General features: G+C 45.3%; 1 protein-coding gene across 12 annotated transcripts in view; it reads right to left on the reverse strand.

The window, feature by feature from the left end:
• AKAP13 (A-kinase anchoring protein 13) overlaps positions 1 to 7,701 on the reverse strand; it is a 395,830-nt gene extending 388,129 nt beyond the window's left edge. For 8 of the 12 annotated variants that reach the window (XM_030930277.1, XM_030930274.1, XM_030930275.1 and 5 more), the window contains exon 1: positions 7,486 to 7,696. The gene's annotated coding sequence lies outside the window, so the exon portion shown is untranslated. Of the gene's footprint in view, positions 1 to 7,485 lie in introns of all 12 variants that reach the window. The other 4 variants (XM_030930279.1, XM_030930278.1, XM_030930270.1 and 1 more) reach the window with 3 other exon arrangements.
• Positions 7,702 to 10,869: the final 3,168 nt, after the last annotated feature.

Consider the following 10,869-nt stretch of genomic DNA (forward strand, 5'->3'; position numbering starts at 1 on the left):
AACGAAATCAAACTGCCCTTATTTGCCAATTACATTACTGCCTATGCAGAAAATTCCAAAAATCTACAAAAAAAGCATCTATTACTAAAAATGAGTTTAGCAAGGGTGTAGGATCCAAGGTCAGCATATAATATAAAATGATCTTTCTATATACCAGCAATGAACAACTGGAAATTGAGAAGTATCATTCACAACAGCACCACAACACATGAAACACATGTATGAGATTACAAAACACATGCAAGATCCAACTGCTAAAAACTACAAAACACTAATCAAAAATCTAAGGTCCAAATAAATAGATATACCATGTTCATGGCTCATTATTAAAATGTCAATTGCCCCTAACTGATTTCCAGCTTCAACACAATGCCAATCAAAAACCCCAGTAGGCTGGGCATGATGGCTCATGCCTGTAATCCCTACACTTTTGGAGGCCACGGTGGGAAGATCACTTCATCCCAGGAATTTGAGACCAGCCTGGGCAACATAGAGAGACTCTGTCTCTACAAAAATAAAAAAATTAGCCAGGCATGGTAGTGCACGATGGTGATCCCAGCTACTTGGGAGGCTGACGTAGGAGAATCGCTTGGGCCCAGAAGATGAAGGCTGTGGTGAGCGGTGATCCTACCACTGCATTCCACACTTGGCAACTGAGTGAGACTCTATCTTTTTTTTTTTTTTTTTTTTGAGAAGAACTCTCACTCTGTCACCCAGGCTGGAGTGAAGTGGCGCAATCTCAGCTTACTATAACCTCCATCTCCCGGGTTTAAGCAATTCTCCTGTCTCAGCCTCCCAAGTAGCTGGGATTACAGGACCCACCAACACACCCAGCTATTTTTTGTATTTTTAGTAGAGACGGGGTTTTGCCATGTCGGCCAGGCTGGTCTCGAACTCCTGATCTCAGGTGATCCTCCCGCCTCAGCCTCCCAAAATGCTAGGATTACAGGCATGAGTCACCACACCTGGCCGAGACCTCATCTTAAAAAAAAAAGAAGAAAAATCCAGCAGGACTTGTAGATAACAGCAAGATCAAGCTAAAATATGCACAAAAAAGCAATGCAACTAAAATACTCAAAAAACAATTCTGAAAAATAATAAAATAACTCACACTACCTGATTTTAAAACTTACTCTAAGGTGACAGTAATCAACAGTGAGGTGATAGAGACATGAAAGACACAGATCAATGGAATAGGAGAGAGAATCCAGAAACAGATTCACACATTTATGACCAACTTGCAAAAAAAAAAAAAAAAAAGGGGGCACAAAGGTAATCAACAGAGAAAGGACAGTCTTTTCAAAACCTTGCTGGAAAAATTGTAAATCCATCCACAAAAAAATAAGCTCAAAGCATACCTTGTACCATTTAGGTAAATTAACTCAAAGCAGATAATAAACTTAAATAGAAAATTTTAAAGGATAAAACTTATAGGAGAGCCAGGCACAATCGCTCACGCCTGTAATCACAGCACTTTGGGAGGCTGAGGTGGGCAGATCACTTGAGGTCAGGAGTTCGAGACCACCCTGGCCAACATGGTGAAACCCCATCTCTACTAAAAATATAAAAATTAGTCGGGTGTGGTGGTGGATGCCTGTAATCCCAGCTACTTGGGAGGCTGAGGCAGGAGAACTGCCTGAACCCAGGAGGCGGAGGTTCCAGTGAGCAACATCTCGCTCATTCCAGCCCGGATGACAGAGCGAGACTCCATCTCTAAAAAAAATAATAACTTCCAGGAGAAAATACAGGGGAAAGTCTTTGAGCTCTTAAGTTAGGCAAAGATTTCTAAACTATTATATCAAAAGCATGATCCACTCGGGGGGAAAAAAAAACCCAAAACTAAACACTGGATATCATAAAAATTAAGAACTTCGGCTCTTCAAAAGACATTATTAAGACAAGCAGGCTGGGCACAGTGGCTTGCGCCTGTAATCCCAGCACTTTGGGAGGCCGAGGCAGGTGGATCACTTGAGGTTAGGAGTTCGAGATCAGCCTGGCCAACATGGAGAAGCCCCATCTCTACTAAAATACAAAAATTAGCCAGGATTGGTGGTGTATGCCTGTAATCCCAGCTACTTGGGAGGTTAAGGCAGGAGAATCACTTGAAACCAGGAGGCAGAGGTTGCAGTGAGCCAAGATCACACCACTGTACTCCAGCCTGGGTGACAGAGTGGAACTCCATCTCGAAACAAATAAAAAAAGACATTTATTAAGACAAGTAAAAACAGACTAGGAGAAAATATTTGCAAATCATATATTTGATTCCAGAGTATATCCAAAAACTTTTTTTTAAGCAAAAGATTTTGAATTGACATCAAAGAATGACAAATAATAGATAAAAAGATACTTAATATCATTAGTCATTGGGCAAATGAATAAAAAGCCTACATTCCATGTGATTCCATTTTGACAACATTCTTGAAAAGGCAAAACACCATGGAGACAGGAAACAGATCAGCAATTTCCAGAGTCTGGAGGTAGAGAACGGGTTGAGTACAAAAGGGCTAAGAAGAATTCTGGAGAATGAAGAAACTGTCCTATTTGAAGCAGCGGATATATGAATGTATACACCTGTTAAAACTCAGAGAATGTTACACTAAAATGGCTGAATTTTAGTGAATGTGAACTATACATATGAATAACTAAAGAATGAAAAAAAGAGACTAAAGAGACATAATGATGTGCTGAGTGAACTTGAATTTTACCCTGTCCAAACTTTTTCTTAATCAACTATAAAAGATATTTGAGGGACAAATACAGAAAGTTGAATAGGTATTGAATAACATTATAGAATTAATGTTAATCTTTCTTGTGAATAACTGCAGTTGGTTATGTAGAAAAAGGGTCAGCAAATTTCTGTAAAAGGCCAGATAGTAAATATTTTCTGCTTTGTGGATCACACGATCTCTGCTGTAACTACTCAACTCTGCCACTACAGCACCAAAGTACCCAGAGAAGACCTTACAGAGTGATGTAAATTGTAAAAAACCTCACACCTTTTCCTTCTCTGCCATCCTAGCATCCATATCTGAACACAGCATTGTCCCACACAAATGTTCACACAATCACAGTATTTCAGTACGAGGTCCAGCAAGGTCTGACAAAAACGCACCATCCATTCATCTTCTATTTATAACGTCACAATCAACTTGCAGGTGGACAAGAAAACTATAAATATGAGGACAAATGCATGAAACAAACTTTCTTCCACTGACCAGTAAGGAGAGATGTATGAAACAAGCTTTCTCTTTATTTATTTATTTATTTATTTATTTATTTATTTATTTGAGACGGAGTCTCGCCCTGTCGCCCAGGCTGGAGTGCAGTGGCATGATCTCGGCTCACTGCAACCTCCACCTCCTGGGTTCAAGCCATTCTCCTGCCTCAGCCTCCCAAGTAGCTGGGATTAAAGGTATCCGCCACCCTGCTGGGGTAGTTTCTGTATTTTTAGTAGAGATGCGGTTTCACCATGTTGGCCAGGCTGGTCTTGATCTCCTGACCTAAACTGATCTGCCCGCCTCGGCCTCCCAAAGTACTGGGATTACAGGCATCAGCCACCGCGCCAGGCTATGAAACAAACTTTCTTTCACCCACGGCTTTCTCCTCTCTCCCCATTTACAGCAGTAAGACAGCCTAACCTGGGAAAGACAGAGAGATAGGAAAGCTACTTCCAAATGGACACCTGTCCCCATCAGTTATAACCAAGTCTATTCAAGTGCTAAATGTTAACTTTAAAAGAAGGGAACATCAAAAGTCCAAGTTTCTTCACCTAGCTTTGTCAGGAATGCTTTTACCCTCAATCTGTAAGTGTGATCAAATATAATTTTTAAAGGTTTACCCTCAATCTGTAAGTTTGACCAAATATAATTTTAAAAGGTTTACTACAATCTCTTCATCAGAAAACTAATGGAAAAATGGAATAAAATCTACAGAAATGTCCTTAACAGGTAAATATTTCTAGAATGTATCTATTCCATCTGGTACTGTAAGTATTCTAAACTATGCTAATACAACTGATTTAAATCACAGCTTTCTTCTGTAAATGGTGGTACCTTTAAAGTGTTACCTTGAAGGGGAAGTGAGTGATTTGCTCATGTCTCTGTACTGAACTAACACTGTTAACACCCAGTCCAGTTCCACCTTAAGTCTGAGAAATACAGATATAATCCACACTTGTTATTTGTCAAGACTAGGGCAAAATAAAGAAAATTGGAACACATATCCTCTTATGACTGATGTACTGAAAACAATCCATCTCTCACTGTTTCCTAAATAGCACAGTCACAAAGAGCTCTACCCTACCAAGCACTCTGCAAGTCCCACTCTCAAAGGAAGACTCACAGGTGACTGAGAAGATAAACTCGCTATTGTTTCCATTATCCTTCAGTTCATCTGGCACCTTTGAAGAAACAGATTTAGATAAGACTCACAAGTCTCAAGGCCCCTTCTTTATGAAAGAATTAGCTAAGCCTCTACACTCAGAAGCATCAGACTTTTAAGAATGCTTAAGTAAAAATGTATCAAAATTATTATCATTACAGCTACCATGAAATAGCTACTTACTCCATGTTAGATACTGCAGTTAAGTACCTCACAAAGTTTCACTGATTTCTTTTTTTTTTTTTTTTTTTTTTTTGAGACGGAGTCTTGCTCTGTCGCCCAGGCTGGAGTGCAGTGGCCGGATCTCGGCTCACTGCAAGCTCCGCCTCCCGGGTTCACGCCATTCTCCTGCCTCAGCCTCCCGAGTAGCTGGGACTACAGGCGCCCGCCACCTCGCCGGGCTAGTTTTTTTGTATTTTTTAGTAGAGACGGGGTTTCACCGTGTTAGCCAGGATGGTCTTGATCTCCTGACCTCATGATCCGCCCGTCTCGGCCTCCCAAAGTGCTGGGATTACAGGCTTGAGCCACCGCGCCCGGCCCTCACTGATTTCTAAGAACACTGCAAAGCATGTTACTAACCCTTAGGGAGTAGGAAACTGAAGCTCTGAGAGGCTATGCAACTAGTCAATGGAAATGTGGGGATCTGAACTCTACCTAGCTCCAAAGGGTGTACTTTTTTCTAAAATTTCTAATTTTTTTCCAATTTCACAATGGAGGGAGAGTTGTCACTACAATTTTAATAATTTCACCAGCTGGGTGGGGTGGCTCACGCCTGTCGTTCCAACATTGTGGGAGACTGAGGTGGGAGGATGGCTTGGGTCCCGGGTAGACAACTGGGAAACAGTGAGATTCCGACTCTAAAAAAAAAATAATTTCACCAAAAGTGGGGGGGTGTATTTCTAAATCTGAATCTCTTGTTGAAATCCTAGTTAAGCCCCACTTCTTTTCAAAAAATAACTGACAGATTTTAAAAAAGGTTAGAAATCCTTTTAAAGTAAATTTCATCAAAAATCTGCAAGTGAATTGTCATTTTGGACAAGTCCCTAGAGTTAGTGGCTTTCTCCTGTGTACGCTGGCTACCACTAGGCAGTAAAAATAATTTACCCAATTCAAACACATACCGTGCCTGCACTATGTTAAGACTACTGGCAAAGAGGGTACAAAGCTAAGTAAGGTCTATCACAGCACTCAAGGAGTTAAGGACTAGAGGAGGAGTCCATTTATAGTACAGTATGTGTGCAGTTACCATTTAGTCAAGGCAAACGAAGTGTGAGAAATCCTAAAACAATAGTACCTACAGGGTAACATGCCATCACCGCCCAGAGAAGGAAAGCAACTGGTGCACTCGTCACGTTATGTTGTCAGCAGTACTTGCTTACATTGTGTCCCTCCCTGACAATCCCTTCCAACCTCTGTCAACCAATCTCCTTCCCCACAATCACACACACACAACCACACAACCAGGAAGGGAAGCCATCGAGCGAGTATTCTGAATCCTAAAAGTGGCTCTGTAGTTTAAAAGTGCAACGCCTGTGCCTGAAGAAAATGTCTTTAGCTTCATCAGGTGAAGAAAATTGGTTTTACAGCACAAGGCCCACCAAACCAGAAAAGCCCAGGAACGCTTCTCCAAATGACCCACTTAGCATGAGAAATCACTCAGAGCAAACTGACACACACAGTATTTCTCAAATTTTTCTTTTTCATTTAGCAGACGGTAAAGGAACACAACTTAAGTTAACAGTAAATGACACTCTGGCTATTTTGCTCCACTATGAATGACAGACATTTAAGCTAGTTCCATCTGGGGAACTGAAACAGAATTATGTTCATATCATAGGTCACATAAACCAAATACAGTGGAACACGTGCACCCGAACTTGGCAAAACTTGTACTTAATGCAGCCTGCAAATGCCCAAGAGTCCACGACGGAACACAAAAACAGTAACAATGATTTATCTCAACTGATCTCAGCTTCTTCACAAACTTGCCAATAATGAACCTTTCAAGAACTGCACCGTTTGTCCTCATCTGGACAATCCAATGGTTTAGAAAAACCGAAGAAACTGCTTCTTCGAAAAATAAAACAATTGTTGCGGGGGAGTACTAACAACAGCAACAAAAGGCATACTGGTTTTTACTGAACTGAAGCAATAAACTCTCCAAATAACTTCATTAAGCAGTGTCACAGCAAAGAATGAACACCAAAATACCGCTCAATCCAACTTTCATTGTGAATTCCGGGATCTAGAAAATTAAATGTGACGGTATCACTCTGCTATAAAAACTATTTCCAAAACAAAACAAATCTATCTACCCCCTTTCTTGATTTTTTTCTTTTTAAGTTTTAGGGTTTTTCCTTTTTTCAACTTCACATACTTATTGGCTTTGCAAAAAAAAAATGGCAGTGAGCCATATTAACCAAAAAAAAAAGTTTTGTTTGGTCTCAAAGTATAACTGCAAGTTGAGCCGGCTGCACGGGTCCCAGAGTGCGTGGGGACCTCACGGGTCTCCTGGGCCGCTCGCCTCCGACAGGAGCGGGTCAGCCAGGCCGCGCCCCCGAGAAGCCGCGGAGAGGCCCCGACAGGCGGGCGCGGCCCGACGTGTTTACCGTACGCGTTGGCCCCGGGGAGCCGCTCCCTCGCGCCCGCAGCACTTGTTCGCGGCGCGTACTCCACACCGCGACCGCCCGCCTCAGGGGAGAAGTGAGCCCGCCCAGGCGGCGCCGACCCGGGGACCCGGGGCAGGGATTCGGGGCCTCGCTGGGGGCGGAGCGCCTGAGGGAGCATCAGCGGCCAGGCGCGCCCCCCACCCGGAAAGCCGCGACCGCCCCCAAGTTGGGCTGCGGAGTGGGAGGCGCGCCGAGCCCCAAGCAGACAATGCGGGAGAAGGGTAATCCGAAGGGAGGAGGGGTCCGCAGAGCTAAGGTCCCGGCGCAGCCCGGCGACCCGTCAGTCCCGCCCGCCCCCGAAACCCCCGCAGCCCCCGACCCTCCTCCGGGGCCCGCCCCACCGAGCAACCGCAGGGGACTGGCGGCACTCCGCACCCCGACCCCTCCTCAAAGCACAAAACTTCCCCCAACTCCGCCAACTAAGTTGCGCTCTCACCGTGCGGCTCCCGGGGCTCCCCCGCGGGCCGAGCCGGGACAGCTCCTCACCTTCGCCGCAGAGAAAGACAATAGGCGGCCGCTCCCCCAGCGGCGGCTAAAGCGGCGGCAACCGAGGCGAGCAATGGACACGGCAGTCTCGGCGGAGCACAGGCACTTCACCGCGGCTGCTCGGGCTCCGCGCTGGCCCTGCACACAGCCCCAGCCCACCCGCGCATGCGCCGAAAGCTGCTCGGGGGTGGGCGGGGCACGCGGACGGGCGGTAATGCCTGCGAGTCCTCCCGTGAGTACACGCGGAGCAAGAACTGCGAGCTGGGATTGCACGGCAGAGCTGCCCATCCCGCTCCACGAGACCAATAGTAAAGCTCCTGGGCGGGGCACTCAGGTTGCTAAGGGAGGCTGAGGTTGACCGCCGCTGCTGCTCGGCGGCAAAGTGATCAAATTAGAGTGGCTGGCAGAGGCTGCTCTGGGAAATGCCCACCCACGGTCTCCTCTCCACCCTGTCTCCAGAAACCGCCCTTCCTCTGTGTGCCGGTGGTTACCTGAGCTGCAGCACTTAGCCACACATCGTGAAATTATTTACTCCTCTATTTCCCCCACTTCAACTCAGGAAGTGGGGTTTAGTCTTCTGTGTGCACAGCCTAGGACAGTCGAAGGTATTAGGTATTAAATATAGGTATTAAACAAGTGTTGGATGGATGCAAGGCGCTATGGCGGAATCACAATTGTGAGAGTGCATTCCGTGAACTTTTGGCTACTAGATCACCGCAAAGTCATTTCGTGTTCGAGCTGCAAATGACCTCAGCAATCATCTGGTTGCTCTGAGAAATAAAGTGTGGTCCGGGTACCAACGGTGCCGGTAACCACCGACCCACAGAGGAAGGGCGGTTTCTGGAGACAGGGCGGAGAATACATTAGTACACACAGAAACTTCTTTTTTCAAATAGTTAAGTGTTTCTAGAGCGCATTAGGAGGGAAATGCCTATCACGTCAAACCATTGTTTCACTAATGTTATTTCTTAGGTCAAATAAAAAGTGGTGAAATACGAATGCACTTCAAGAAAAATGTTAAGTAAAAAATTGAGACACTTTATGCAGTTCAAGAACGTGTAAAACTAGTTGACAGTGATTGAAGTAAGAACAGTGGTTGGGCAGGAAGAGAAGGTTATTGGCTGGGAAGGAAGAGGAGGGAACCCTCTGGGGTGCTGGTTCTGTATTTTGACCTGGGTAATGGATAACAAAAGTATATACATGAATAAAAAAATACATCCAGTGCACTTATGATTAGTGCACTTTACACATTTTAAATTTTTTTTTTTTTTTAATTTGAGACGGAGTCTCGCTCTGTCGCCCAGGCTGGAGTGCAGTGGCCGGATCTCAGCTCACTGCAAGCTCCGCCTGCCAGGTTTACGCCATTCTCCTGCCTCAGCCTCCCGAGTAGCTGGGACTACAGGTGCCCGCCAGCCCGCCCGGCTAGTTTTTCGTATTTTTTAGTAGAGACGGGGTTTCACCATCTTAGCCAGGATGGTCTCGATCTCCTGACCTCGTGATCCGCCCGTCTCGGCCTCCCAAAGTGCTGGGATTACAGGCTTGAGCCACCGCGCCCGGCCTAAATATGTATTTTTAATGTCAATTTTTAAAAATCTGTTACAGGGTATACCCCCACCCCCACCCCTCCCAAAAAAAGCAAAGATGCAAATGCTGCCATTTGGGAAACACTGATCCAGGCCGGCTCACTAGCAGTGACCAAACACCTGAGAAAGGGTATTGTGAATTCCTCATGTGTGTACCATGTTGAATAGCTCCAAACCTCAGAAATGCTCTTAATGTTGAGCTCTGGTGCTCACATATACTTTCTTGTTTTGTCTTTTTTTTTTTTTTTTTTTTTTTTTTTTTTTTTTTTTTGAGGCAGAGTTTCTCTCTTGTTGCCCAGGCTGGAGTGCAATGGTGCGATCTCAGCTCACTGTAACCTCCACTTCCAGGGTTCAAACGATTCTCCTGCCTCAGCCTCCCGAGTAACTGGGATTACAGGCACCCACCACCACACCTGGCTAATTTTTTTTATTTTTAGTAGAGACGGTGTTTCACCATGTTGGCCAGGCTGGTCTCAAACTCCTCTATTTCCCCCACTTCAACACAGGAAGTGGGGTTTAGTCCTCAGGTGATCCACCCACCTTGGCCTCCCAAAGTGCTGGGATTACAGGCATGAGCCACCGTACCCGGCCCTATTTTCTTAATTAACCCTCACCGAATGGCTTTAAAAAAAAAAAAAAAGGCCAAACATGCCCAGTTCTTGATGTGAACATATTTCTGTATCACTTCGTCGTGCTGCTCACCCTCTTCCACTGTTCTCTAATCTGTCCTTGTTGATATTTAAAAGCTGGCACAAGGCCTGGCACAGTGGCTCACACCTGTAATCCCAGCACTTTGTGAGGCTGAGGAGGGCAGATCACTTGAGCCCAGGAGTTCGAGACCAGCCTGGGCATCACTTGAAACCCTATCTGTACCTAAAAATACAAAAATTAGCCAAGCATGGTAGCCCAAATCTCAGCTACTTGGGAGGCCGAGGTGGAAGGATTGCTTGAGCCCGGGAGGCAGAGGTTGCAGTGAGCCAAATCCTGCCACTGTACTCTAGCCTGGGTGACAAAGCCAGACCCTATTTCAAAAAAAAAAGCTGGCACAGAAAGAGAAGACACCTGGATCCTAGACCTGACTGACGGCCTCAAAGGACACTGTCAGGAGCTGGTCACTTCTCAAAGAACCTCAGTCTTCTGTGAAGCAAGAGTTCTAACCAAGAAAATCACTTGAACCCTAACATTTGATAACCCAGTGACCTTCCCGCTTAGAACCTGGCTTGTTTGTTTCAAAGGCAGCAGTAAATGTTACCATGTCATCTTTCTACGGACATTGACAACACCATTCCCTGCTCCCTGCCTCAGCAGGATTGACACCTTTCCAGTGGGCTGCAGGAAAAGTTAAGAGTCTAGCACTTCTCGAATTTACTGTGCTTACAAATCACCTGGGAGAGTTTGTTAAATGTGGATTCTGATTCAGTGAGTTTGGGGTGGGATCCGGGATTCTGCAGTTCTAAAAAGCTCCCAGGTGCTACTGATGTAGCTATTCTGAAACCTGACTCTTTTTTTTTTTTTTTTTTTTTGAGACAGAGTCTCACTGTATTGTCCAGGCTGGAGTGCAGTGGCATGATCTCGGCTCACTGAAACCTCCACCTCTCCTGGTGATTCTCCTGCCTCAGGCCCTCAAGTAGCTAGGATTACAGGTTTGCATCACCACACCTGGCTAGTTTTTGTATTTTTAGTAGAGACAGGGTTTCACCATATTGGCCAGGCTGGTCTTGAACTCCTGACCTCAGGAAATCTGCCCGCCT

The sequence above is a fragment of the Rhinopithecus roxellana genome, chromosome 5 (genome assembly GCF_007565055.1).
Source record: "Rhinopithecus roxellana isolate Shanxi Qingling chromosome 5, ASM756505v1, whole genome shotgun sequence".
Taxonomy (NCBI): domain Eukaryota; kingdom Metazoa; phylum Chordata; class Mammalia; order Primates; family Cercopithecidae; genus Rhinopithecus; species Rhinopithecus roxellana.